The sequence below is a fragment of the Myotis nattereri genome (assembly GCF_964212035.1).
Source record: "Myotis nattereri genome assembly, chromosome: 9".
Taxonomy (NCBI): Eukaryota; Metazoa; Chordata; class Mammalia; order Chiroptera; family Vespertilionidae; genus Myotis; species Myotis nattereri.
The window spans coordinates 45,786,676-45,800,752 of NC_138084.1; positions in this window are offsets into that span (position 1 = coordinate 45,786,676).

Consider the following 14,077-nt stretch of genomic DNA (forward strand, 5'->3'; position numbering starts at 1 on the left):
AAAGAGGGATATATTGTACAGTGTGCGTTGAAGCCTGCCTGGGGCGAAAGTAAGGTTGTTTATGAGTGTGTTAGGGATGGGGGTTGCGGAAACCAGAGTTCGGGTCAGGGACAGGCATATCCAGCACGAGGTCGAGAAGGAGGGGTTCAGGTTGGAGAGGAGGTGGAAGGTGGTGTTTATTAGGGCAGGCAGAGGGGAAGGTTTTGCTGTGGGGCGGGAGAGAACTGGGAGGATGGGGGAGTTACAGGGGGAGTTGATGGGAATGAGGAGCCCCTGGGTTTTTAGCTTGGTGATTATGGGGCTAAGTCCCATCCGGTGAGTGCGAGAGATGGGGAACTGGGAGCGGTTAGGATAGGAATGAGGAATTTTCAGTTTTACAAGGGCTGGTGTATGATGCCTGGCCACAGAGGGAGTTTCAATATTCCAGACCCCAGGGTTTACTTCGGGTAGAAGAGGGTGTGAAGGAGGGGAGGGGGCGTCGGACATATAGTCCAGGAGAACAGCTATGAGGGGGTGGTCCGAGGAGGAGAAGGTTATGGATGCGTGGAGTTTAGTTAAAATATCCCGCCCCAGTAGGGGGACAGGGCAAGTTGGGATAATGAGGAAGGAGTGTGAAAAAAGGCGGTCTTGGAACTGGCAGGCTAAAGGAGTTGTTTGCCTGGGGGTTGAGGGGGACCCATCTATCCCCGTAACTGAGATCTGGGAAGGAATGCTAAGGCCCGAATGAGAGGGGAGGACCGAGTAGGTAGCCCCCGTGTCTACCAAAAAGGAGATAGACTTACCCGCTACCTGGAGAACTACCCTGGGCTCGGCGAGGGTCACCGGAGTTGTGGAGCCAGGGCTACTTCATTCGTCTGCCAGCCCGAGGAGCTCCATTGCTGGGTATACCTGGTTCTCAAGCCCCCCACATGGAGATGTAGAGGGCCGAGCCAGGGTCGGACAGTCCGACTTCCAGTGCCCAGAGCGTTTGCACAGAGGACAGGGCTTTGTTGGCGGCCGGGGCTGGGGGCACGACTTGGCCCAGTGGCCTTCTTTACCACATTTGAAGCATGCCCCTGGTGGGGATCGGAACCCACCCTTTGAGGGCTGGCGCCGACCCGGTTCCCCCGCCGGCCGCAGAGCCGCCACCAGAGCCTGGGTCTGAAGGGATACCTTCTCACGGAGCCGCTCCTGTCAGGCGGCTTCTGCCGTCTCCTCCCGGGCATTAAAGACTTTAAAGGCCATTTTTACCAGATCCTGTATGGGGGTTTCAGGGCCCTCCTCAACCTTTTTGAGTTTCTTTCTGATATCGGGAGCAGATTGAGAAATAAAGTGTGAGGCCAGGACAGTAGCCCTGTTGGAGGAGCTAGGGTCAAGACGGGTGAATTTTATGAGGGCTTCTTGAAGGCGGTTAAGAAAAAGGGCAGGGTTTTCATCAGCTTGTTGGGTGATTTCTCTTAATTTATCATAGTTTACTACTTTGTTGGAGACAGCATCCATCCCTCTGAGGAGGTATCTTAGCAGGGTGTTACGGTTAGGGATGTTAGAGCCTTGCCCGGTCTGGTAATTCCATAAAGGATCCTCCCGGGGAACAGCCTGCTCTCCTATGGGGACAGTGGGATCTACTTCATGGTCCCGGTCAGCCTGGTGTCGAGCCGCAGCGATGATACGTTCGCACTCATCCGGGGTGAGGGAGGATGAAAGGATGACATGTACATCATGCCAGGTTAAATCATATGTCTGAGTTAAGTATCGAAATTCTTTTATATATGAGGTCGGATCAGCAGAGAACGATCCTAGGCGTCTCTCAATTTGGGAGAGATCTTGGAGTGAGAAGGGGACATGAACCCGGACCAGACCTTCGGCCCCCGCCACCTCGCGGAGGGGGCAAAGAGGGGCCGGGGTTGAAGAATGTGAGCGGGTATGAGAGGCAACCGGAGAGGAGAGCGAGGACGGTTGAGGTTCGGGTTCCTGAGCCGGGGATCCCGGGGGAGGAGAAGGGACAGAGGGGGTTTCGGGGACGGCAGGAGAAGTCGGGGGACGAACGGCTCGGTCAGGGGGACAGTAAGGAGGAGGAGAGGAGAGGAGGTCAGTGAGGTCAGGGTTATCGGTTGAATCAGAGGTCTTTGGGGGAGGTGGGGCGGCAGGTGGGTCGGGATTTTTGGGAGAGGGCGGAGCAGTGGGAAGAGGAGGGTTGCTGATGGCTAGGAGTATCTGACGGGTTGAGCAGGGAGAACAGAGGTCGGGGCGGGAGCGTATGTCCCAAAAAGCCTGGACGTAGGGGACCTCAGAATCTTTGCCCGTGCGCCGGCAGTAATTATCTAAGTCTGTTAGAACATTAAAGTCAAAGGTGCCAGTTGGGGGCCAGCGGGACTGGTTATCTAGAGGATATTGAGGCCATTGTTGTTGTGAGAGAGAAATTAAGCGTTTGGCCTTGAGTGTCTGAGTGTACCCCAATTTGGAAAAATTTTTAAGGAGACACCCTAGAGGTGTCTTAGGATCCGGCCTGGACTCTGAGACTCCCATAGTTGAGGGGTTTCCCGCTCCCCGAGATTAGAGACAAAGCACCAAGGGAGGCGTCCCACCGATTGGTACAGAGTCCCGGTTCTGGGTTGGGGTCTGAGGAGGACCAAGGACGTCTCCTTTGTCCTCAGAGACCGGACAGTGGCCCTCTGAGGGCGGAGGAGTTCTCTCGGCACGGCCGCGACTTAGGACGAGAGGCTCCGGACGGATCTCGGAGAGCAGGAAGGAAGGGAGGGAGGTTTCCCGTGTGACTTACTGGAGATGGAATCCGGGGAAGTCCAGGCCGAGGTCAGGGCGGCCAACCGGGGAAGTGAGCCGGACCGGCCAATCGACTCGGACCCCGGCACCTCAGAGTCTGGGAGTTAGCCCGGGCGAGCTGCCGCTGCCCACTGCTTCCCAGGTCGTAAGAGGAGACGGGCGAGGATCGTCCGAGCCCGAGACCCACTCCCGGGTTTCGGCACCAAATCTTAGGTTTTACGCCGCCGCGAGGAAAAACCGTGAGTCCAAACAGAGACCAGATTGAACAGGCTTTATTGGGAGCACACGGGCGGGTTCACCGGCTCAGAGAGGGGAGCCGGAGAAGCCGCGCCAAACCTGGGCAGGGGCAAGGTTTTATACTTTTCTGAGGTAATTGTTGCTGGCCGAAACTGGTGGCAGTCGGGGCTTTCCAGGGTCAGGTGAAACCTGCGGTCTGTCCTGCGGTTTGGTCATTTTCCGGGAGCTGTTTGTCCGGCAGGAATTTTTCACCGGGGTGGCGTGGTTTTCAGACGTCAGTGTGGACAGGTCAGCTTCTCACCGGCCCAAGAGAGGGAGGGGGTCCTTTCGCCCCGGGGCAGGGTGCCAGTGAATACCAGACACCTTAGACCCAGTTCTTTCTGACTTCAGTCGGAGGGCTCTTTTCATTGCTACTCCATGACTTGCCCTCCCTTTAGGTCTTGGTCTTAGAACCACGTTAGGCCCAAGTGGGCTTGATGAAAAGAGAAGGTAGAAAAGGATCAGCTCTGAAATAAGTTGATGCCTGTCCCTGGGACTCTTCATGGAGTAGCGATGAAGTCATGAGAAGAGATTCCATAATTACACGTGCTAGATTGTGCCTCCACCTCAGTGCAGTCACTTTGGAATTGTCAGGCTGGGAGGCTTGGCACTTGTTCTGATGATAGCACTACTGCCCAGAATTCCTGTGGGACTTTTTCTTTGCAAGTCATGAAAAGACCTCAATCCCATTACTATAAAATTACACCTCATGTCTGATCCCAAACCCAGCTGCAGCTCCTCATCTCATTTACCACGAGTTCCAAATGGCTTTTGACTGTTGCCAAAAATAAAAAGTCATTCCCCGGAGACAGAACTGTATTGTAATTTAGATGCAAAAGAACAAGTTGAATGCTCTGCAGGCAATTTTAAAATCAAGATGATAGAACAATTTAAAGTAGCAGAAGCACTATTGAAATAAATATACCTTCCCATGTCGATATCTTGGAAGAATACATTTCTAAATTTGGTCGTATAATTTCTGCTATAAGAAAAATTACTCACCGTGAGGGGCATTGTGAAAAGAACACTGGACTTGGTAAAGATTCCAATGGGATAATGCTTAATGAGGGTCAGGGCACTGCAATGGGACCACTCATGCATTGTAAATTGGTATCCCTTCCTTAGAGCAATAAGCATCAAGAACCTTTAAAGATTTTACATCAATTGACCTAGAAATTCCACTCCTTCGAATCTTTCTTAGGAAAATAGTCAAAGAGGCAAAGATTTATGTATACAGTTACTCATTTTATTTGTAAAATAGTAAAAAGAAGTAAATAACCCAAATACCACAATGGGGAAACTGTCGGGTAAATTTTTAGTGTATTCATGAAATGAAATAATGCAGTCATTTAAAATGATATTTTTGAAGAACTGTCAATGATCTTTGAATATATTTACAATAGAATAGGTGATAAAATAGACTATTAAACTACATGAATTATAGGTCCCATTTTTACTTTCTTTATGCCAAAAAAGGCTCAAGATAGACTCAAAATATTACCAATAGTTTTATCTGGATAATGAAATTATAGGTAATCTTAAATTTTCTTCAGTATAATTTTATATATACAATTTTGATCATAACTATAAACATTACTTTGTAATTAGAAAAATATGTATAATGAAAAATATGTATAATGAAAATTACTTTTTAAGAAATAAACATATTTTACTGGAGAGAAGAGATCTGCCCCCAGGAAGCTGATGGCTTAATGGAGGAAGTGACACATTCACAAATAAATGTATTAAAAGGTAATAAGAGCTCTAATGGAAGTTTTACAAAGTGAAAGAAAGATCAGCTCTTCCTGGGAGAGTTGAGGGTTGGTGAAAACAGGTAACATTTATGGAGGGTCTTGAAGGATGAATAGGAGTTCTCTAGGGCTTTGTAAATTGTATAGCACTATGTAAGCATAAGTTAGTTTGGGGCCTTTATTATTACTGTCAAAGTCTAGCTCCTATAAAGCTCTCTTTCTTGTCTCTTTCCCATGCTTCCTAAAGCCCAGGATCCCTGGGACAGGAAGCAGCGTCTGTTAAACAGTCACACATCAGTGCTCTAGCAAGTGAACTGAAGTGCATCCAACTAAGGAGCCGATTCAGGACCCGAGGACATAAAATTATCTGGGAGCAGGGCCAGGAAGGTGCTGGTGGGTAAACAATTCCCCTTTATTTGCCATCCTGTGGAAAGGCTGGCTTTGCTTGGGGCCTCCACCCTGAGTTATGGGGCCATCTCCACCTGGGGGATGGTAAAAACTGAGAGCGAGCATCACACATCAGCCCATGATTTACATTGGCAGGAAACGGTGTGTCCGATGTCCCTGTAGCCTCCAGACAGGGTGGAGATGAAAGGAGGGGGTGAGTGAGGGGACTAGGAAGACTGGCAAGAGCTGATTTGTTTGGGAGAAATCGTTAGAAGCTCAAGGTTGGAAGGGATTTAAAAGTTATCTGATTTAATCCTCCTGATCCCCTTCTCAACATTCTTATCATGTTGCCATCCTTCTCTGCCTTCATGGTGAAGCTCAAAGGCCACCTCTTCTATTACCTCCCACCTCAATTCCTGTGTTTCAGTCATTCCTCATTGTTCAATTATATGAGAAAAAATAATGAGTATGTCCTTCTGTATCTCCTCTTGTTTATTTATTTATTCAGGCAACAAACATATATTGAACATCTATACTATGCCCTGCAATGCTCTAGATGTTGTAATAGAGTGAAGAAAAAGCCAAGGTCTCAGGGGCTCATGGACCTGTCATTTGATCCATGGTTCTCATGGACCATTCATTGTAGTGGAAAGACATACAATAAACAAAGGAACAAATAAGAAAATAGCAGGTTTGCCCTAGCTGGTTTGGCTCAGTGGATAGAGCGTCGGCCTGCAGACTGAAGGGTCCCAGGTTCGATTTCGGTCAAGGGCACATGCCTGGGTTGTGGGCTCAATCCCAGTAGGAGGCGTGCAGGAGGCGGCCAATCAATGATTCTCTCTTATCATTGATGTTTCTATCTCTTTCCCTTTCCTTTCCTCTCTGAAATCAATAAAAATATATTTAAGAAAAAAGAAAATAGCAGGTTATAAATGTCAAGGAGCCAGCTTTAGGAAGAACTTTCTATACAAGGAGAGCAGCTAATTCCAAGATCCTAACCTTTGTTTGCTCTAGGAACAAAAACAAGGAACCTGGCAGTGTGCACTTTATTTGCAAATGAAAATCTTCTCATGTTTTAGGACTTGGCTTAAGCATTGCATCTTCAGGCAAACCTCTCCTGCTTTCCCCAAGTAGAAGTGACCACTGTCCCCTTTCCTCACCATTGATTCTGAAGATGCTTCTGTAGGCACATTCTTACCATAGTATAGCATCGCTCCTCCCTAGTGGACCTCAGGGCAGAGCTTCCTAACTCAACCCCTAATGCCCAGTACAGAGCCTGGCACAGAGTCTGTGATCAGTAAACATTTGTTCCTTGAATATATGAACTCTCACATATCTCCTTGGTGACACTTATTCAGAATTAGCAACTATTTATTGATCAGAGCCAGGTTCTATGTAGAGTACTTTCAACTCTGCTAATGCATTTTTTGTAATTAAATCTTTATTGTTGAAAGTATTACATCTGTCCCCTTCCCGCCCCTCCCACCCCCCATTGATCCCTTTTAGCCCGCTCCTGTCCCCTGACCCAGGCCTTCACCACCCTATTGTCTGTGTCCATGGGTTATGCATATATGCATACAAGTTCTTTTGTTGATCTCTTTCCACCCACCCACCCTCCCCCGCCTACCTCATGACCATCATGTGTAGTGTTATACTATTTTGTAGTTGAAACTCAGAGAATCAAAGTGACTTCTGAGGCAACTCAATAACAAGAATCAGAGCTGAGGAGAACCAAGATGGCAGCATAAGGTATAAACCTGTGCGTGCTGCCCCCCACAACAACATCAAAACTACAACTATAAGACAAAACGGCTATCATCCCGAACCACGGGAAAGCTGGCCGAGTGGAAGTTCTACAACTAGAAGGAAAGAAAGAAGCGCATTGAGACCAGGTAGGAGGTGCAGAGGCGCCAAGAACAGAGGTACAAAGGCATGCACGAGGTGGGTTGCACCTGGATGCGTGGTTTTTTTTCAATTGGAAGGAGATACAAGCTCTCAAATGCACTGAGCTCGTTTAAGGAGAGATTCTGGGGTCCCAGGCTCCTACGGGGAGAAACTGGACTGTCTTGCAGCAGTTTGGAAAGTAAGGGTGGCTTTCTCACAGAGCTGCTTGCAGGGATCATTGTTGCTATGGGGGCACGAGACTGCAGAGACGCTGAGTCACGGAGACGCGAGGAGTCGCTGAGATGCTGATGGCAGCCATTGCTATTTTCTCTGCCCTGGTGATTCTCTGAGACCCCGCCCCACTCAAATTACATCCCCTCCCAAGCTGTGTTCAGCCGCGCAAAGGAATCACCTCGGCTTTTGCAGCCTAATCTAACTGCAGCTGGGTCAGAGAGCTCCAAAACTTCCAAATTCCAAACAAAGAGGAGAAACCTGCTGATATCGCTGTAGCTCCTGCTGGGTGGACTCACACAGTGGTTGACTTGGAGATCCAGGAGCTAGGGTACCTCTGGTCAGATACAAGATTTCAACTCCTCACATCCATAAGGGACACACTCAAGAGGCAGACTCAGTGAGCACCAAAGCCCCACTGAAGCAAGTCCTGCCCCATAAGGGTGTCTCCAGCACAGCAGTTCTTCTTATAGACACAGTAGGTCCTCACAGTCAGCCAAAAATGCAAAGACAAAGAAACATGTCACAAATGAAAGAAATGGAGGAAAGCAAACTAATGGAGGACATAGAGTTCAGAACCACAGTTATAAGATTACTCAAGAATCTTCTACGAACCTCCGAGGAACTTAGTGAGACCTTCAAGGATCTTAATGAGAATACCAAAAATATGGAAAAGGACCAGTCAGAAATTAAACATACATTGACTGAAATAAAGAATAATATACAGAGATCCAACAGCAGACAAGAGGACCCCAAGAATCAAGTCAAAGATTTGAAATATGAAGAAGCAAAAAACACCCATCTGGAAAAGCAAAACGAAAAAAGAATCCAAAAATATGAAGATAGTGTAAGGAGCCTCTGGGACAACTTCAGATGTACCAACATCCGAATTATCGGGGTGCCAGAAGAAGAGAGAGAACAAGATACTGAAAGCCTATTAGACAAAATCATGACAGAAAACTTCCCCTACCTGATGAAAGAAATAGACTTACAAGTCCAGGAAGCGAAGAGAACCCGAGGAATTCAAAGAGGACCACACCAAGACACATCATAATTAAAATTCCAAGGGCTAAAGAAAAAGAGAGAATCTTAAAAGCAGCAAGAGAAAAACAGTCAGTTACCTACAAGGGAGTACCCATATGACTGTCAGCTGATTTCTCAACAGAAACCATGCAGGCCAGAAGGGAGTGGCAAGAAATATTCATAGTGATGAATAGCAAGAACCTACAAGCAAGATTACTCTACCCAGCAAAGCTATCATGTAGAATTGAAGGTCAGATAAAGAGCTTCACAGACAAGAAAAAGCTAAAGGAGTTCATCACCACCAAACCAGTATTATATGAAATGCTGAAGGATATTCTTTAAGAAGAGGAAGAAGAAGAAAAAGGTAAAGATAAAGTCTATGAACAATAAAGTGACAACAAATAAAAACCTATCAACAAGTGAACCTAAAAATTAAGTCAGAATAAACTGGTGAATATAATAGAAGCAGGGGCATAGAAAGGGAGTGAACTGACAATTCTTGGGCGGGAAGGGGTGCAGGGGGTGCGGGAAGAGATTGGACAAAAATCTTACACCTATGGATGAGGACAGTGGCAGGGGGTAAAGGCATTGGGTGGGATGGGAACCAGGTGGAGGGGTGCTATGGGGGAAATAAAGAGGAACAGCTGTAATAATCTGAACAATCAAGATTTATTAATTTAAAAAAAAGAGGAAAAAAAGAAAAGAATCAGAGCTGAGATTTGAACCCAGGTTTTTTAACACCAAAACCCAAAGCTTCACCTTCTATGTGATGAACCGGTCATGCATTAGTTAATATGTGAACCTGTCCTCTCTTTTCTCCTAGATAGCCATTTCCCTGAAGGAAGGATCTGTATATGACTCCATTCTGTATTTTGCATGACACACGCACAGTGCTCTGTGTTTGTACATATTCAGTACACAAGTCTTAAACATCCAAGGAGTGGAAAAGAAAGTATGAATGTGTAAAGGAACCAGCCTCTGATATCAGTTCATAGGATGGTGATGGGCTGGAGGGAGAGATGTTTTTGAGGGGAGGGCCCTTCCCAGATACCTCGGCGCCCATCTGGGAAAGTGAGCGTGCCATCTCCGTCTCAGTAGTAGAGCACTTGTTTCTTAGAAATCACACCTTTTGCTCAGTTGTACATCTCAGCAGGCAGGCAGGGGCACAGAGGGGAACATGCATGGCTTCCAGTGAGTTGGGAAAATGAGGTTAGGTTTCAATTCAGATAGTTATTTGTGTTTTCTGGGTCTGCACGGTCGATAAATTTTCAATGAGCAGTGATTCTGTTCCTCATCTTTCACGCTTTATGGGACTTCAGGGAATGAAAGCATAACATCCTGCTTTCCCATAAGTTCTCTGGCCGCTACCCTGGCACCAATTAAAGACATGTCTATGCAATTAATCAAAACCAATTTGGAAGCACTCTGGCGCTGCTCCTCTGATGTGCTGCCTGCTCCACATACAGTAGTTCCTCAGCTGCAGCCATGGAGCCAGGCACATAGGAGCTTTTGATGAACTGGCTGTACCGGCCCAAGTGTTAAGTATGTCATCTGACATGACTAATGAGGCACCCAACTTGATCCGCGTGAGCAGAGCAGCCCTGCTGTCTGGAGGAGGCTCAGTTTCCACAGGCAGCCTCAGAAGAGGCTGCAACGTGCATGGTACACACTCCATCATGTCAGCTGGAGTCCTGGAGGCCTCTAGTGTTGGAGCTGGGAGTCATCCACTGAGAAGGTGATGGAAACTGTGGACTAAGCTCTATGCTGGGCGCTGGAGGAAATGTGAACCAATTTAAACTTCTAGCTCAGCCTCCTCATTCTATAGATATGGAAACCAAGACCCAGCAAATATGTGGGGCTTGCTAGACACCTGAGCGTTGGGGAGAGAAATAAAGGAGAAGGGATGGTCCCTATCCTTGAAGAGTTAAATTATAGATGCTTAGAAAAGTAACAACTAGAACCTGAGGCAAGTACACCTTACCAAGGGTTAAATCATGGGTTTCCTTCCTTCATTCTGCAAATGTTTATTAATGGGAGGAGAGTGTGTTCTTGTCACCTCTGCAATCCCCAAAGCATGAGATCTGGAGTCAACAGACCCAGGTTTGCGTCCTAGCTCTACTTTCAGTTGATGTAATCTTGAGCAAATCACTTCATTTTTCTGAGCCTTGGTTTCCTCAGCTGCAACACTGGGACAAGCCAATTACTACTGCCCACCCACCCTACTTCCTAGAGTCCTGGTGAGGCCCAGCACAGTTCAGGTGTGTGGAAGTGTAAGCAAGAGTCTCTGCACATGTTAGTTATTATTCATATCATTACAGCCTCGAAGAGCTCCTGGCTGAAAGCTCTGGAATAAAGATCCACAGCTAGACTTAACTCTCTTCCTCTTCCTGCCCCTTCAAAATGCACAGGAAAGAAATGAGTATAAAACCAACTGGTCAGATCTGCCTACAGTTTTAACAGTTTCCCCAGACAGTCCATGACACAGAAAGAGGAAGAATTCAGCCATTGTAATGTAACGTCTTTCCACACATTGATTGAGCACCTACCATATGCCAGATGTTGGCCACACTGTGTAGGGAATCAGAGTTGGATAAGGCATGTTCCTTGGCCACTTTGAGAAGCTCACCAGTTAGTGGAAGAAACAGACAGGGACATAAATAACTATAGCATACTGCAGAAAAAACAATTGCCATGGGAAAGATACAAATCAAGTGCTGTGGGAGCCAGGAGATTGGGAAATGTTTCCTCAAGGAAGTGGTATTAAAGGATGGGCAGGTTTAGCTCTTTCGGGAAGCAAGAGAAAGTGCGCTCCAGACTGAGGTAACAGCCTGGGCAAATGTGTGGAATCCTGAAAGGAATGGTCAGAATATAATCCAGTGAGGTATGGGGTGTGAGCATGAACAAAGGAAAATCACTGGGTCCCAGCCCAGGCATGGATGCTGCTGTTTCATTGTTCCCTTTGCTGGCTGGGGTCACCTTGGCCTTTCTGTCCTAATCAGAGAGAATCCCATATTGGTCCTTCCTCCAGCAAGGCTGAATCAAGCCCCAGGCAGGAGAGCCATCAGTGAATGAACAGGGAACAGCAACAACCATTAGATGCAAAGCAGCTGGGCTGAGAAGTGCCAGTCACAGCCATACCTCCCCAGCCCAGGTGAGCGCCTCACATGAATGCAGCAATGACACCTTTATCTGGAGCAGGATGACAAAGACCTGAAGCCTCTTGGCATGGGTCACGCGGGCTGTTTCTCTCCTTTCCTGCTTTGTCTAGAACAGCGGTTCTCAACCTGTGGGTCTCGACCCCTTTGGGGGTCCAAGGACCCTTTCACAGGGGTCGCCTAAGACCATCGGAAAACACATATATAATTACATATTGTTTTTGTGATTAATCACTATGCTTTAATTATGTTCAATTTGTAACAATGAAATTGGGGGTCACCACAACATGAGGAACTGTATTAAAGGGTCGTGGCATTAGGAAGGTTGAGAACCACTGGTCTAGAAGAAGCCAACTTCTTTATGAGTACTGCTCTCAGAGTAGCTTTAGAGGGCTGGGAGCTGCAGCTAGACTCAAGGAATGGCCATGGGGCAGCCCAGGGGCTCATATTTTCTGTCTTCCCATTTTTCACTATAAATTGTTTTTTATTGCGCAAAGAATACAGTGAAAAGTACATAAACCCCAAAATTAAGAGAAAGGAAAGAGAACACCTACTCACACATTATCTGTTTCCATTCCCCCTTGCCTCTTCCTGCTGTTGACTATGAGCATAATTATTATTTTGTTGGCTGCTTTCATCATTGATACAATTATATATTCTATTTTTATTGCTGAGAAGTATACCATACAGCTTTCTCCATTTAGCTGCTGCCAACCCCTGGTCTCCGCACAGACATGGCCCTGCTTCCCCATGACTGAAGAAAGATGCCAGGGCCATGTAAAAGTGGTACCTCATAGATAACATGGTTGTCACTGACAATTGGCATCCACTGACTGCTTTGCCTTCACATAGACCAGGGTTGGAATCTCAACTCCTCTGCTTCAAATCTAGATTGCCCTAGTGGTCGGCAAACTCATTAGTCAACAGAGCCAAATATCAATAGTACAACGATTGAAATTTCTTTTGAGAGCCAAATTTTTTAAACTTAAACTATATAGGTAGGTACATTGTTATTAACTTAATTAGGGTTCTCCTAAGGCTTAGGAAGAGCCACAATCAAGGGGCCAAAGAGCCGCATGTGGCTCTCGAGCCGCAGTTTGCCGACCACTGCCTATCCTACTCGATCTCTTTGAGCCTCAGGTCCTTGTCTGTAAAATGGGTATAGTATTAATACCACCCTCATGGGGTTGCTGTGAGGATGAAATCAGATACCGGAAGGGAAATGCCCAATAAATAAATGGTAGTTCCCCTTCCTGTGCCCTTGCTGAGACAACCTACGGTGCACTCTACTTCTACCCTTTCTTTCTTGCCCATCTTGGACCTTCTCTCCCATGGGGCCCAGGAGGCCTCCTGGGTGAGCCCATCTAAATTCTGATAGGCACACCAATCTGCATATTTATTATTCATTGGATGAATGCACCCTTTTATTTAAGTATTCTCCTCTGATGGAAATGTTGGTTGTTTTCCAATTTTTCATTATTTCTAATAATGATGCAATAAATATCTTAATGTATATTGCTCATTCCAACCTTTAAAAAACGCCATTTCCTGCCCTAGCTGGTTTTGCTCAGTGGATAGAGTGTCAGCCTGTGGATTGAAGGGTCCCGGGTTTGATTCTGGTCAAGGCATATGCCTGGGTTGCATATGCAGGCTTGACGGGGTGGGCAGGAGGCAGCCAATCAATGGTTCTCTCTCATCATTGATGTTTCTATCTCTCTCTCCCTCTCCTGGCCTCTCTGAAATCAATAAAAATATATTAAAAACACACATGCATTTCCTTAGGAACAATCCCAAATAATAGAATCACTAGGACAAAGTCTAGAAACATCTTATGACTTCTGATGAGGTTTGTACCTGCTAATCTGCCACCAGCTGCAGGGAGAAGATCACTTGGACCACATTATATAGGCTCTTGGACTCTGGCCACAAATTCCCCTCTTACTTTGTTCCCACCATTATCTTCCCCCCATGCCTCCCACTCTGCAGCCACATGGGACAACTCACTGTTTCCCCCTCAAAATGATGCTTCCATGCTTTTGTGCCTTTGTACCTCCTATTATTCTCCATCACCTTTGCGTGAGAATATCCTTCCTTTAACACACCCTCTCAGCTTAGAGCTCACCCTGTGTGAAACTGGGAACTTCTATGTTCTTTTCAAAACCCGGCTCAGATACCCTTTCTCTGTGAACTAGTTCCAATTCTCTCAGGCAGAGTTAGTCACTCTTGTTTTATGTGGTGCCAGAAGGGACCCTTGGCATCCAAGCGGTCACCCAGAAATAGTCATCCCCTAACCTGAGCTACATGCCCAAATCTGTATGATTTTCCTCCCTCTTTCCCCCCTCCCACTTAGCACTGGACAATTATCAATTTATACCAATTCATATCCTAAATATTCTTAGACCCACTTATCTCTGTCTCATTGCCATCATCATTGACCATCATCACCTCTCATTAGGATTCCAGCAATAGTTTCCTAAAGAAAGAAAAAAAGAGTAATATGTACATGGTTCAGAAGTCAAATTTTTCTCTAAGACTTTTTTTTTTTAAATATATTTTGTTGATTTTTTACAGAGAGGAAGGGAGAGAGATAGAGAGTTAGAAACATCGATG